Source organism: Phyllobates terribilis, unplaced genomic scaffold, assembly GCF_046119375.1.
Source record: "Phyllobates terribilis strain yellow unplaced genomic scaffold, ASM4611937v1 Scaffold_9__5_contigs__length_417890890, whole genome shotgun sequence".
Lineage (NCBI taxonomy): Eukaryota > Metazoa > Chordata > Amphibia > Anura > Dendrobatidae > Phyllobates > Phyllobates terribilis.
This window is the reverse complement of record NW_027362769.1, coordinates 142,702,731-142,717,459: the sequence shown is the minus strand read 5'-3', so window position 1 is coordinate 142,717,459 and position 14,729 is coordinate 142,702,731.

The following is a 14,729-nucleotide window of genomic DNA, read 5'->3' as shown; positions in this document are numbered from 1 at the left end:
CTGGTAGAGGTGGAGCAATGGAGTGGTGATTGCTTTCTCGGCACATCCTTGGTCCTCAGATGCCTGTGCATTGTGACCAACCAAGTTCATTCCATCATGGCAGCTTTTTACCCTATGGCAGAAGGATACCATCAGCAGGACAATACGCTATAATACATGGGTTATATAGTCACGTATTGGTTCCAGAAACAAGATAGTAATTTTTCTTTGCTTCCAAAGATGATAATCCTATAGAGCACATCTAGTTTCGCTGTCGTCATGGTCATAATCGGGGCTGTAACAGGATATAATTGCACTAATGTGAAATGAAAGGGACCATGTTGGGAACGGGGTTTGCCCATTAAGTAGAGAGACCTGTTAGTCAAAAAAGTAAATTTTTGTGTAGCAAATTGTAGGTAGCAACTATCAACCCATAGATGAGTTACCCTATCTGCCTAAGTCTCTGACATTAATAGTACTTCTACTCGTGAAATGCTACCAGTCCTGATCTCCTAAAAAAGTTATTTGCTTATATGTCTCCTCGATTCTATGATTACACAAGTGCACCTTCAAAGTTACTCAGTAGACTGATATTATCTTCCTATTTGTATAGAACGTTATGTGAGAAAAACCTGAATAGGGGAAAAAAAAAAAAAAAGCAAAGGTAATATCTTCCAGTCCGCAGGCTCTTAGACCTGACTTTCACTATTGTTTTGAAAACTTACAAAATTTCCAATAATAACATAGCTCGAAGGAAAAAAAAAAAGTTTACAACGCCGGCTGCTCAGCCTCATTAATTCATTCCCCGGTTCCTTACAATAAGCTTATATTGTTATTAAGTGCACGCCTGGACACCAAGAAAGTTACTTTACACAAAGGATTTGTTCCCGGTTATGCACAAACTCCATCTCTGCTGGACCTAATTACATTGCAATTGCTTATTTGAACTCATTTGTAACCCCGCTGATTAGTTCGGTCGATTGAAGTGCGATTAGTTCATTATGAGAGTTAGATTTATTGGCTTTTCAGCTTTAAGTCTATGCACTGTTCTGCCTTTAAAAAAATACCAGGTTAACGATTAACAAGTACAAAGTGCCATCAGCTCCACCAGAGCTGCTCCGGTGCCTCTGTGATCATACAGGGTAACAATTTTACAGAATGCTGTGAAAGTAAATGAGAGTGCACAAACTTTCAATAGGTTGTTGTTCACGGAGAGATCAGAGTGTTAATATAGGAAAATGTTGACATTTACCGAGAGATCACAGTTTCCCACATAAGGGAGTAGGAGGAAATTGGTTATTGATCTTCATGTTTCATAACTGAGCCTTTTTGAAAAAGGTTACTGCAAAAAAAAACAAATCTGACCGGCACCTCCTGGCCAAAGGAGACAAATGTGAACAGGCGCAAGCTGCTGTAACTGCAACAGTATACAAATGTAGCAGCACATTGCATTTGCTTGTTTGTGCCTCCTTGCAGGGTTTTACGCACACCCTTGTAACAAATAATGAAATGATACCTGCCCGTTGTATGCCAAAAGGAAAATTTTTGTCAAAAAATGGAAGCTGGCTTGATTAGGCGGGCTGCGCTGCGGGAATGAAGAGCCTTGGGATTCCAAAATGTTTTTTATTAATCCCAACGTGTTTCGGCGCCGGACCGTTCCCTTTCTCAATGTATAAAAACCAAGTCACTTGGTTTTTATTCTCGGATGGCATATATTCAATATGGTGGTCATTATCTTTCTGTAAGGCTGTATGCCCACGATGCGTTTTTTAAGCGTTTCCGCAGCGGCAAGAATGCTGCAGAAACGCTTAAAAAACGCATGGTAGAAGGTCTGCCATGTTCCCCAATGATAATCCGCATGTGCTGTGCACACGCTGCGGACATTTCCGCTGCGGATTATCATTGCGGAAAAAAACGCAGCACTATCAATTATTTTGCAGAAGTGCTGCATTTTCGCCGCCATTGACTTGCATTAGATCGCATGGAATCCGCATCACTGCATATGTAGATGCGCATTCCATGCGTTCTAATGTGCGACAGGTACCCAGGGCTAGAGAAGAGGAGACTCTCCTCCGGACCTGGGTACCATAGAAAACTGTAAAAAAAAGAATAAAATAAAAAATAAATATATACTTACCTTCCGGCGGCCCCCGCTGCGCTCCTCCTTGCTTGGCAGCAGTTCGCGATGGAATGAAGGACCTGCGCTGACGTCAGAGTCATGTGACGGGTCACGCGACGCTGACGTCGACAGGTCCTTCAGTGCAGTGTACCGCAGCCGGCAGCCGGCACGGTGAAGCAAGCCAGCGCGGGCCATCGGAGGGTAAGTATACATTTTTATTTTTTTATTTTTTGACATTCTCTCGGTCACACTACACTGTGTTCCAAATTATTATGCAAATAATATTTTCTCAGATTTTCCCAAATTACCTATATGAATTGAAGTCATTGTAATTTTCCAGTCAAATAACTATTAGAGTACAATCAAAAGGTTTTTGTACAAACTGCCTATGATAACAGTATATTTTTTAAAAAAATAAAACACTCAAACTGCACTCAAAATGCATGTTCCAAATTATTATGCACAGCAGAGTTTTCAACCTTTTCATTTTAATAAAGAACAAAATAATGGTCATTTTTGAAATTAGAAGCATTAGCAGGTTATTACAAACTGAAATCAAACAGTTTTCAACTCAAAACTTTATTCTAGGTGATGTTACATTTGCACATAGGACCCCTTGTCCGAAAGGAGCTTCTGAACTCTCTCGTCCATTGAATTTGTCAGGTTTTGGATGGTTTCTGCTTCAATTGTTTTGCATGAGGACAGAATACCCTCCCAGAGCTGTTGCTTAGATGTGCACTGCCTCCCGCCATCATAGACACTCCTTTTGATGATGCTCCAGAGGTTCTCAATGGGGTTGAGGTCAGGGGAGCATGGGGGCCACACCATAAGTTTGTCCCCTTTTATGCCCATAGCAGCCAGAGATGCAGATGTGTTATGTGCAGCATGAGACGGGGCATTATCATGCATGAAAATGATCTTGCTGCGGAATGCACGGTTCTTCTTCTTGAACCATAGAAGGAAGTGCTGTTTGAGAAACTAAACATACATTATGGAGTTCATCTTTACCCCTTCAGGGATCCTAAAGGGGTCGACAATCTCTCTCCCCATGATTCCAGCCCAAAACATTACTCCACCTCCTCCTTGTTGGCGCCGTAGTCATGTTTGCATGGGGTGTCCATCAACCAGCCATCCTCCACTCCATCCATCTGGACCATCGAGCGTTGCACGGCACTCATCGGTGAACAAAACAGTTCGATGGTCCAGATGGATGGAGTGGGCATAAAAGGGGACAAACTTATGGTGTGGCCCCCATGCTCCCCTGACCTCAACCCCATTGAGAACCTCTGGAGCATCATCAAAAGGAGTGTCTATGATGGCGGGAGGCAGTTCACATCTAAGCAACAGCTCTGGGAGGGTATTCTGTCCTCATGCAAAACAATTGAAGCAGAAACCATCCAAAACCTGACAAATTCAATGGACGAGAGAGTTCAGAAGCTCCTTTCGGACAAGGGGTCTTATGTGCAAATGTAACATCACCTAGAATAAAGTTTTGAGGTGAAAACTGTTTGATTTCAGTTTGTAATAACCTGCTAATGCTTCTAATTGCAAAAATGACCATTTTTTTGTTCTTTATTAAAATGAAAAGGTTGAAAACTCTGCTGTGCATAATAATTTGGAACATGCATTTTGAGTGCAGTTTGAGTATTTTATTTTTTTTTTAATATACTGTTATCATAGGCAGTTTGTACAAAAACCTTTCAATTGTATTCTAATAGTTATTTGACTGGAAAATTACAATGACTGCAATTCATATAGATAATTTGGGAAAATCTGAGAAAATATTAATTGCATAATAATTTGGAACACAGTGTATATAAATCCATGCTGTTTGCATGGATTTATATAGTGTGACCAAGTTGACAAGCACTTTCCAAGTTATGCTAAAATCGCTTGGAAAGCGCTTGTCAACCCGCATGCGGAAATGCAAGTGAAGAACGCTTCACTTCCGCATGTCCCTGGCAGGAAAATGCATGTACAATCCGCATGTACAATCCACATGCGTTTTTTTCTGCCAGGGAGATGCAGAAACGATCAGGAAAAAATCCTGAGCATTTCTGCAACGTGGGCACATAGCCTATGGGTCATTTTCTTAAAGGGGTTTTCCAGTTTTGAAAAATTAATCTTTCAAGGCTGCAGTTCATGTTAAAAACAGTGCTTCACGGCTTATTCAGACCAGCGTATAATCGGTCCATGTGCAAAATGGGTTACATCGGACAGCAAACTGACCAATGCAAGTCAGCGCAATGTTTCCCATGAATGTTTTTACACACGTGTAAAAAATCGCAGCGTGCATTACTTTGATCCGTATTTTGCATCAGACTCGCCCATTGTAAGTAAATGGGTGTGAAGAAGACGGATCAAATATGGGTTACCACCATAAAAATTGTCACTAAATAAAAATCTCCATATCTCTGGAACCGTATGGCAGATTTAAAAAAAAAAACAAAACAACTCAATACTCAGGGGAGCAGCGTGAATAAAAGGACGGTCCCTCTTTAATTTGGAATTTATAAGCGCAGAGAAGGATGGGTCCTTCCAAGTACTCTAGATTGTTTCTGCCAGTGAGCTTCTCCCCCCCATAGGCACCAGTACTAATGTCTGAATATCCAATGTGCTCTTCTGTGTACAGCGCTTAAGACTATGTTGACACTATATAAGTAATGCAGTAAGAGGATTGTTGGCTCCTTCTGTAGACTATTACTCCCGGAAACTAACATGTTTTTTCTTGATATATTGACCTGTAGGAGACAAGCCAGTTCATCCAGTTTTGCAGCCGCTTTGGCTTTCATCATTTTGCGTTTCCACTTTTACCCTTTCGGATACATGGAGCACGCTCCGTGAATTGCAGCTGTGTTTACAGAAGTCTCAACACCATTGCGACAAGTTTCCAGGAAGCTTTGAGAATTGTGATGGATGTGGCCCATTATATAAATAGCTGCTGCTGCCATAGGTAACATGAGCGCTGCATTGTACGATGCGGGCTGCATCCACATGTAAAGCAGGACGGAATAAACACAACAGTGTCACTTTCCATTCTGAGCTCTTGGGAAACCTCATTTTATATGGATTCTGCTTAACCCGGGTGCTAATATAATGTGAATGTTGAGATTTAGAGCCTATCTCCGCTCAAAAACTAAAAAGTCGGCCCTCGAAGCTGAGATATGGAGGGATGTTCGATGGGGTTTACACATTGTACATGTGGCATGGAGTCAAAATTTTTGTGGCCCAATGCGGCTATCAATATCATGACTCGACCGACGATGACACCACCAAGGTTTATTTGTAGCCTGTAACAGTAGAGTATACTTGGAGCTAGAGACGAGCGAATCTCCCAAAATTGGATTTGGGCAGATTCACTTGAATAAGTCAGGCAGATTCGAATTGGTCCAAATAAATTTGGTGCTAATTTAAACTGCCCCAATTGCCTTGAGAAATAAGAGAAAGAGGCACTCCAAGGGTGACACCGCAGGGCAACTGAAAAGCAAATGGAGGTATTCGCTCACCTGAGTGAGTTGTGATCCACACATCTCCGTGTATCGAGAAGCAAATAGATAGGCTGCTGCTCCGGGCGCTGACCCACACCCTGGTGGGGAGAAAGTTTAGAAGAACAGAGAAGACAAAAGCGTTGCCATGCAGTATGGAGAATGAATGTGTGTTGATGGGATTTGTATTCATACAACGCGTTTCGGAATCAGTTCAACTCCTTCTTCTTCAGGTACCTGAAGAAGGAGTCAACCAATTCTGAAACACGTTGTATGAATAAAAATCCCATTAACGCACTTCCAGTCTACACACCACTTGGCAGCTCCCGGGAATCGCCGCCTTTGTCTTCTCATTTATTCCCAATTGCTATGAGGGGAGGGAAAGGGTTATAAAATAAAATAATTTTTTATAGCCTCCTTTCCTCACCTGTTTTTACGCCACCTCCACTCCACTTCTTTCGTCTCTCCGTCCTGGTGCTGAGGCCAAAGTGAGGGCGTCTGATTGGCCTCATGCAGTCCCATGAGGGAAGGAGACCACAAATGTTATAATGTGTGTCGCCCCCTCCATCCACATGACTGCGTGAGGTCAATCACAGGCCTTAGATTGGCCTCATCACCCGTAAAGAACGACAAAAGTACAGAAGACCACGGAGCTGCTGAGGCTGCGGGGGAGGCCAAAAAACAGGTGAGGAAAGGTGAGTATAAAGATTTTTCTTTTTCCCTCTGACCCTTTCATGGCAATGGAAAGAATCCATCAAATTTTGCACAATTTGTATGAGTCAAATCCCCAAAATTTGGAATTTCTATTTTTGGGGGGAAATTTGGAACAAATTAGTTTAACTGTGAAACAATTTGGGGAAACTCCTCTATGATGTCTAGAGGATAAAGACTGGAGTTGTTTTTATGGAACAGCCCCTTTAATCATTTTATTTTCTTTGATGTATTTGAGCAATCAAAAAAGGGCGAGCCCGGGGACTCGTAGATGCCAACAATTTACATTTTCCAATCGAAAATTCCAATTGAATTCAATAGGGAGATTAACGTAATGGAAATATTTCTCTATGTTCTTCTGTGCGCGGGTGTGAACAAGGCCCCCCAATATGTCCATGAGTAATGGAGAGATAGACTTACTGTTCTAACACAATTTAATGATTTATACTTTGAGATATGAGAATAAGCCCCAGGTCTCCTTTGTCTTCATACATCATAAAGGCGGTGAGCACTAATGAGAAGGAAATGTATAGGATTCACCATCTGTCGTACATGAGCTGAAGGAAGCGGTAATTACAGAAGCACCTGCTAGGTCTAGAAGAAGGGGTCACTTAGCGAACAAATTACGACGGGAGATTTAATGAAGTAGGCGGGAAAATAAGATGTCCCCCGAGCAAAGGGACGGATGGAGGGAACCTGTAATAATGGCTCTTAGCAGTAGATTAATAAACATCTATTCCTATAGGCAGTTCCTCTGCACTGAAGTGTTTACCTAACTAGGCCTCTACAACGACTCCCCAATCAGCGCTTTACAACGTCTCTAATTAACACGGAGCAGATTCATCTGTCTGTTCATGAAAAATAATGAGACAATATGTTTTTTATTGTACACCCAACCTAATCATGAGCCAAACTGGTCTCAAGTTTATGTTTAGAGGCATCATTCTACCAATGCTAGGAATCATCGTTGGTCAAAAATCAGTAAAACGAGGCATATCACCAGTTCTTATCGACTGCGGAGGAAGTCACCTACGGGAAGAAAGAACCCACCTTCAAATTAAAGAGGTTGTCCTCTACTTTATCATTGATGACCTATACTAAGGATAGGTCATCAATGATAATCAGTCGGGGTCAGACACCTGGTACCCCCACCAATCAGCTGCTCTCAGTGTCGCCGGCCAGAAATGCTCAATTGCAAAGCTGCTCCGTCTTCTGACAGTTGGCATGACAGGGTACTGCACATCCTCCTCCTATTCAAATCAGTAGGACGCGGATGTGTAGTACCCGGCCGCGGCCTCCATCAGAAGATGAAGCGGCTCCGCAATTGAGCAATTCCGGAAGGCGTCCGCCAACACCGAGAACAGCTGATCTGCGGGGTGCCGGGTGTATGTCGTCAATGGTAAAGTATTGGGCAACCTCTTCAAGGTTCTGCATTGAGATGAGCTCTGATATTCTTAAAAACAGAAAAAAACGAAGATAAAAACAAAATGAGAAAATACCCTGCAGTAAATAAATATATAGCAATTGTGATATTTATTTATATACTGCAGGGTATTTGTTCATTTTGTTTTTCTTAGGTTTTGTCTGTTTAGTGGCCAGTGTGGACATGCACCTACATGTTGCATATGTGACGCTCACAGTCTCCCTGGGAAATGGGGTTACTCGGAGCCGGGTCAGTGTAAGTGATTCGCCCCCTGGGCCGTGGGGCACTCGGATCCGGGCAATTAGGGAAACGGTGGGAGTAGTAGTGGCAACCCGGTTCCGTGGCTCAGGGTGGTCAGGCCAGTGGTAGTCCGTTATGTGCTATTGATAATGTCCGACTATGCCACCCGTGGATTTGCGGTCATTAGGTACCGCCGCTGCAAGGCAGACCGCTGGGGCTGATGAGGTGTGCAGCTGGGATGGTGTGACTCCCCACGGGAAGAGTGCGGCCCCAGGGCAGTGTAGTGGATGGTGGGAGTGATGGTGGTGAGAGTCCCAGTACCGGTAGTGCTGGATGCGCGAAGGAGCACACAGACAATAGGTTGCAGTCCAGGGTCTTTACTGAAACAGGTAAACTGACCCACAAACAGTCCCAGCTAGGAGGGGACCTGGATGTCTGAGAGCAACGGGGAAATTGGCCCTGGTCAGGGTGAGGGTGTAGGCCTACCGTGCTTTCTGTGCTCCTTCTGGCTATCTCCTCGTTATAGGGTAACAGCCCACGTTTCCAAGCTTTCCGTGTATTCTCGCCTGTATGGCCTGCGACGTGGGTTCCTTTCTGCTCCCAGCCTTGTACGGCTTTACTGGTCCCTTCGGTTGTGGCAGGGCCTCCAGGCTTCTTAGACCAAGGAATATACAGTCCCTTGCGGACTGGTTCTCTGCTGGAGGATGTAGAATCCTCCCAGCCTCAGACACCAAAGTCTGGTAAAGTCAGTCTCTTATCTGCCAAGACAGGCTTGCTTCGCCTCTTGTCTCTGGCTTGTGGCTCTCCTCCTGCCACACTTCCTCTTAGGTGCAGTGCAACTGTCTGTCCCTGCTCTGCTCTGGGACAAGTCTCAGTGCTGAGACAGGCCATCAAGTTCTCTCTAACCCTGCCCCCAGTACCAGCTTTTATAGGGGCAGCCAGCTCCCCCTACTGGCCTGAGACAGGAGGCATTGCATGCTAATGTTCCCCTGACTAGAGAACCTCCCCCTTGCTCTCAAACACAGCTTTAATATATTTTGTGCCATCCAGGCCAGGGTGACACATAAGGGGGTAGCGGGGGATGCAGTCGTGGCCTGGACCCGGTCCGTGCCCATAAAAAAATATATGGGCTTTCAAGTAAGAGTGGTATTTTTCGACTACGCCACCTACGGTTTCCGGTGATTGAGCACCAGCGCTGCTTCAGTCCACTGAGGCCGGTGTTACGGGCAGCTAAGATGGGACGGCTCCCCGCAGGCGGAGCAGGCCTCAGGGCAGTGTGAGGAGGAATGGTGGGTGCAGTGCCGCGCAGGAATAACAGGCTGAAGCGGGGTGTGAAGTCATCCAGGGTTTTTACTCACATTCAGATGAACTTTAGCCGCAAAGCTTCCCTCTGCTCCTCGCGGCGTACTGCGGCCACCAGGAAGGGGGTTCAGCACTTTCCAGGTAGATCGGGAGCACCTGTCGAGACCCCTCTGGTGTGTGTTCCTCTCCTTGGCAAGTTCTCCCACTAAGTCTTCTCTTGACTGTATGTGTGGTGCGAACGTAATGTAAGGCTGGGTCCCACTGGGTGAACGCAGTGTGAGAGATACAGGTGGCGTACGCCGCTCCGTCTGTATCCCCCTGGGATCCACTAAGCCTCCGGGCTTTTCTGACTGAGACGTGAAGTGACAGAGTCAGATATCGGGGGCCGGTCACCCCTCTTGCAGCAGGAATCCCTCTGACTGGGCCAGAGTAAGAAATATAGGTGGCGTATGCCGCTCCGTCCGTATCCCCCTGGGATCCTTTTGCCTGTGGAGCCTATCTCCTCCGCTCCCCTCCAGGCCTTCTTAGGTAGGGACCTTGACCGGGTAGAGACAGTGGTTAACTCTGACCCGCTCCTCGTCTCAAGGCCAGAGAACGAGGACCATGTATCTTCAATAGGCTGCAGACTCTAGCAGAAGACCACAATCAGAGATGAAGATCACAGTCAAAGACCTTGAACTTAAGATGGCCGTAGATTAAATCTGAATTAGTAAGTGTTTCCCAAAAGTGTGTCCTCCACCCTCACCCACTACATGGTTCCCCCTATCTTTGGTTCCCCCCCATCTCCTCTATCCCGGACCGGGGCAGCACATTGGTGCATTTAGGCCCCCTAAAGGACAGGAGTGGTGTAGTGTTGAGTGATGAAGTAGGGTCCTGAGAAATGCTCCATCCTTACCTGGAAGAGGAGATACCACACCTCAAGCTGAGGTGCAGTACCCCTGTGGCGACTGAACCCTCAGGGGCGCCACACATACATATCAACTTCTATTCTAGTTCACCTCTTTAGGTTTTTATTCTTAAAAACAGACTATCCTAATTAGTGTTGAGCCACCCCCGTAGTGTTCGAGTTCGGTTCGGTTCGTCGAACACCCGTGTGTTCGCCGAACTGTTCGTCGAACTGTTCGTCGAACACCTTCGAACACCGTTAAAACCAATGGCAGGCAAACAAAAACACATAGAAACACATAGAAAACACCTTCAAAGGTGTCCAAAAGCTGACAAACTGCTCAGAAGACACAACTAACACATGGAAAAGTGACAAGTACATATAGTCATGCGAAAAGAAAAGAGGTGGAGGAGTAAAAGGAGGGGGAGACACAGATATAGGCATGTCATGCCCTTCTAAAATCCAAAAAGTGAGAAGCCGACACGTTCAGTCCGCTCCTGCCCGTGCCACCTCCGTGTCGCCTGGTTTGTGCCAGAGCCGCGGTGAACCCTGACGGCCAGCCCCCCTCTCCCAATACTGGTGCCTGTCCGCTGGTGGGTCGAGCGAGCCCCCCTGTGGTGGAGGCAGCTCTAAGCATTTTAATTTAAATTGTCTCTCTAATTTGAATGAATACACTTTAAATCCATTTACAAGGATCTATTGGAGGGCAAGTCTCATGCCAGCAGCCGCGTAATTCCAGCTCCAGTAGCATCCACTAAAGCTGCTGCAGTTAAAAAGCTTTTATAAGGATTGAGCTCGGCTGTCCACCGCAAGGCATCCTACTGCCAGTCCCAGCCCCTATGCCTTGGGGTGCCTCCTGATTCTCTTCACTGAGTATCCCGTGGTCCCGAAGCATTTCCTTTGAAAAAATTAAGTGTCCAAACTACAGGTGGTGTAGCTTGCTTAACAGCCAGGATAATCCGCTGACTAGCAGACACTGCTACTAGGCACAAAGTATTTCCTGGGCTAGATGCAGTTAAAAATTTGTAATTAGATACTCTCATTGGATGCTGAGAAAGCATTCCATAGAGTCTCCTGGCACGCCATATATGATTCTCTTAAAAAGCTTGGGGTAGGGGTCTAGGGGACCCTTTTATAGCCAAAATCATGGCCCTGTATCACAATACGTCACCTAGGCTGAAGATAAATGGAACTGTAGCACCCTGAGGGCTCTGTTGCTACAGAGGTATTGCACCTCACCCAGAGGTGTGATATCTCACTCTCAGGTAAGGATGGAGTGTGGATCAGGACCCCGACACCTGCATGCATTACACCACATTGCCGTGGGGCAGGGCGACCAATATGCCCCTGAGATGGGCACGACAGTCACTGACCCTGGCTGGAGTGGGGGGAGGGAACACTGAGGAAGGGGAACCCTGTAGTGCAGGAGCAGGGAGGAAGCAGTTCCTGGGTGCATTGATAAGGGAGTATAAAAGGTGGGCACCATATTAGTTCAGTGCAGAGAAGTCTGAGCAGAAGTGACAGGGAGCAGGGGCTCTGCATGAGCTCTGCTCCGGAGGTGGGCCTAGTAACACAGGCCCAGGCCTGGAAGAGGGAGAAGGAAGGAAGAGGAGCGGAGAAGGCTCCAGGAACGAGGAACGAAGGGATCCCAGGGTTGCGGACGGGCGAGTCGCCACCGCACGCCCGAATCCACCTGCGTAGAGGGGTCAGGCCAAAGGGGGAGACCGGTCCCTGAAACTAGTGGAAGCGAGAAACGACCCTCAGCTAGAAACCGGAGGCTGTGACATTTTATGTGGCGCAGCCCCTCGCTACACCCGCTAGGAAGGCACCACATAGGGTCAGGGAAACTGGTGCCAAGTTTACCAAGAGGAGGCCCGAGGCAGCCGGACAGAAGCGTTGGTAAGAAAGGCCAGACAAAGGACACACAAAGGGGGTCCTGTGAAGCGCTCCAAAGTTATCTGGGAGTTGTCTGAGCCCCTCACCTGGTGAGCACAGTACGACGTGGGCAGCCGTTACCTGCAGACGTGGTCTGGATAATAAGAACTGTGAGTAAAGGCCCTGGACTGCATCACTGACTCCGTGTCGTTACTGCTGCTGCCCTGCACCATCACCCCCATCCTCCGCATACACTGCCCTGAGGCTATACTCCTCCCGTGGGGAGTTATGCTACGCTCTGCTGCACCCACAACACCAGCCTCAGCGGTCTGCCCTGCAGCGGCGGTTCACTCTGACCGCAATCCACGGGTGGCATAGTCGGACATTTAAACATCAAAACCACATAAATAGTTCCGCCACTGGTTTGACCACCCTGAGCCACGGAACAGGGTCGCCGCCACGAAGACTACAACCACCAGCATCCACCAAAAAGGGTCCGGCTCCGGGTGTCCCAAGGCCCAGGGGGTGCGTCAGAACATTTTCATCACCTTTCACAATCACCAATGGGACAAGGCGGGGATGTCCTCTGTCCCCTCTCTTATACATCCTAGTGACGGAGCACCTGCTCTCATCAATTCGCCATAACCCCAATATTAGGTGGATTGAGGTGGGAGGCACCAAGTACAAGTGCTCTCTATTTGCTGATGATGTCCTAGTATATATCACTCAATCACATATATCCATCCATGCTGTTATGGCTGAAATAGATCACTTTGTTACATGGTCAAATTTTAAAATCAATGCAGCGAAGTCTGAGGCCCTCGATGTCTCCCTCACCAAATCCATATAGGATTCCATCCAGTCCAACTTTCCCTTTGCCTGGCCCTCACAGGGTATCAAATACTTAGGAATTCCTATTCATAGAGACCTCTCCCATCTATGTTATCTTAATTTTGGGCCCTTTATTGAACAACTCCATACAGACCACGGTTGGCAAGTTAGAACTGTAAGATTCACTACGTGAACCACTGGTGTTTTGTGGAAAAGCACATGTACACTGTGTTCCAAATTATTATGCAAAAAGTGTTTAGGAGTGATAAGGGAAGAATTTGTTTGTTTGTCAGTTAAACTCATTGATGGTGATGTGTGTCAGGGCTCTTTATATCACTGTAAGCAATTGCAGACACCTGTGCTAATTAGTTTGGCAGGTGTGTCCAATGAAAGGCAAGACTACTTAAGAAGGCTGTCTCACATTATTAAGCAGCCTACATTTTCTGCCAAAATGGGAAAGAAAAAGGATGTGTCGGCTGCTGAGAAGCAACAAATTGTGGAGTGTTTAGGTCAAGGCATGACTACAATCAACATTGTGCGATGATCAGGATGAAGTGTCTTGGCAATCAAGAAATATGTAGCTGATTCACAGTACACACGTGTGCGTACTGATAAGGGCAAATTGAGGACTCTTTCCTACAGGCAATTACATCAGGTTAAAAGAGCAGCGGCAAAAAAGCCTTGTCATAGCAGCAGACAAGTTTTTGAAGCTGCTGGTGCCTCCAACGTCCCCCGAACAACAAGATGCAGGGTCCTTCAGAGGTTTGCAACTGTGCATACGCCATCCTGTCGACCTCCTCTATCCACTTCACACAAGCAGAAACGGCTCCAGTGGGCCAAACATTACATGAAGACTGATTTCAAAACTGTTTTGTTCACGGATGAGTGCCGTGCAGCGCTCGATTGTCCAGATGGATGGAGTGGAGGATGGCTGGTTGATGGACACCCCACGCAAACACGGCTACAGCGCCAACAAGGAGGAGGTGGAGTAATGTTTTGGGCTGGAATCATGGGGAGAGAGATTGTCGGCCCCTTTAGGATCCCTGAAGGCGCTAAAGATGAACTCCATAATGTATGTGGATTTTCTCAAACAGCACTTCCTGCCATGGTTCAAGAAGAAGAACCGTGTATTTCACAGCAAGATCATTTTTTTGCATGATAATGCACCATCTCATGCTGCACATAAAACATCTGCATCTCTGGCTGATATGGGCATAAAAGGGGACAAACTTATGGTGTGACCCCCATGCTCCCCTGACCTCTACCCCATTCAGAACCTCTGGAGCATCATCAAAAGGAGTGTCTATGATGGCGGGAGGCAGTTCACATCTAAGCAACAGCTCTGGGAGGGTATTCTGTCCTCATGCAAAACAATTGAAGCAGAAACCATCCAAAACCTGACAAATTCAATGGACGAGAGAGTTCAGAAGCTCCTTTCGAACAAGGGGTCCTATGTGAAAATGTAACATCACCTAGAATAAAGTTTTGAGTTGAAAACTGTTTGATTTCAGTTTCTAATAACCTGCTAATGCTTATAATTTCAAAAATGACCATTTTTTTGGTCTTTATTAAAATGAAAAGGTTGATCGAAAAGTTTGGGGGATCTAAGAGTGTGGCAACCCAGTAGTCATGATTACTTCGAATTCTGACAATATGAGGGTCATGTTGCAGGTAGTGCAGCAAGAAGGCACTTATGTGTCTTGCGCATCTCGGAGCCCCAAAATTATTTTCCGGGCTAGATGCAGCTAAAAATTATTATTAATTTTAAATCTGATGGAGCTTAGTATAGATGGCCTAATAGGATCAGTGCTGCACACTGCTACAAAGCCCAAATTATTTTCCAGTCAAGATACAGATAAACATGATTAGTAATTTTAA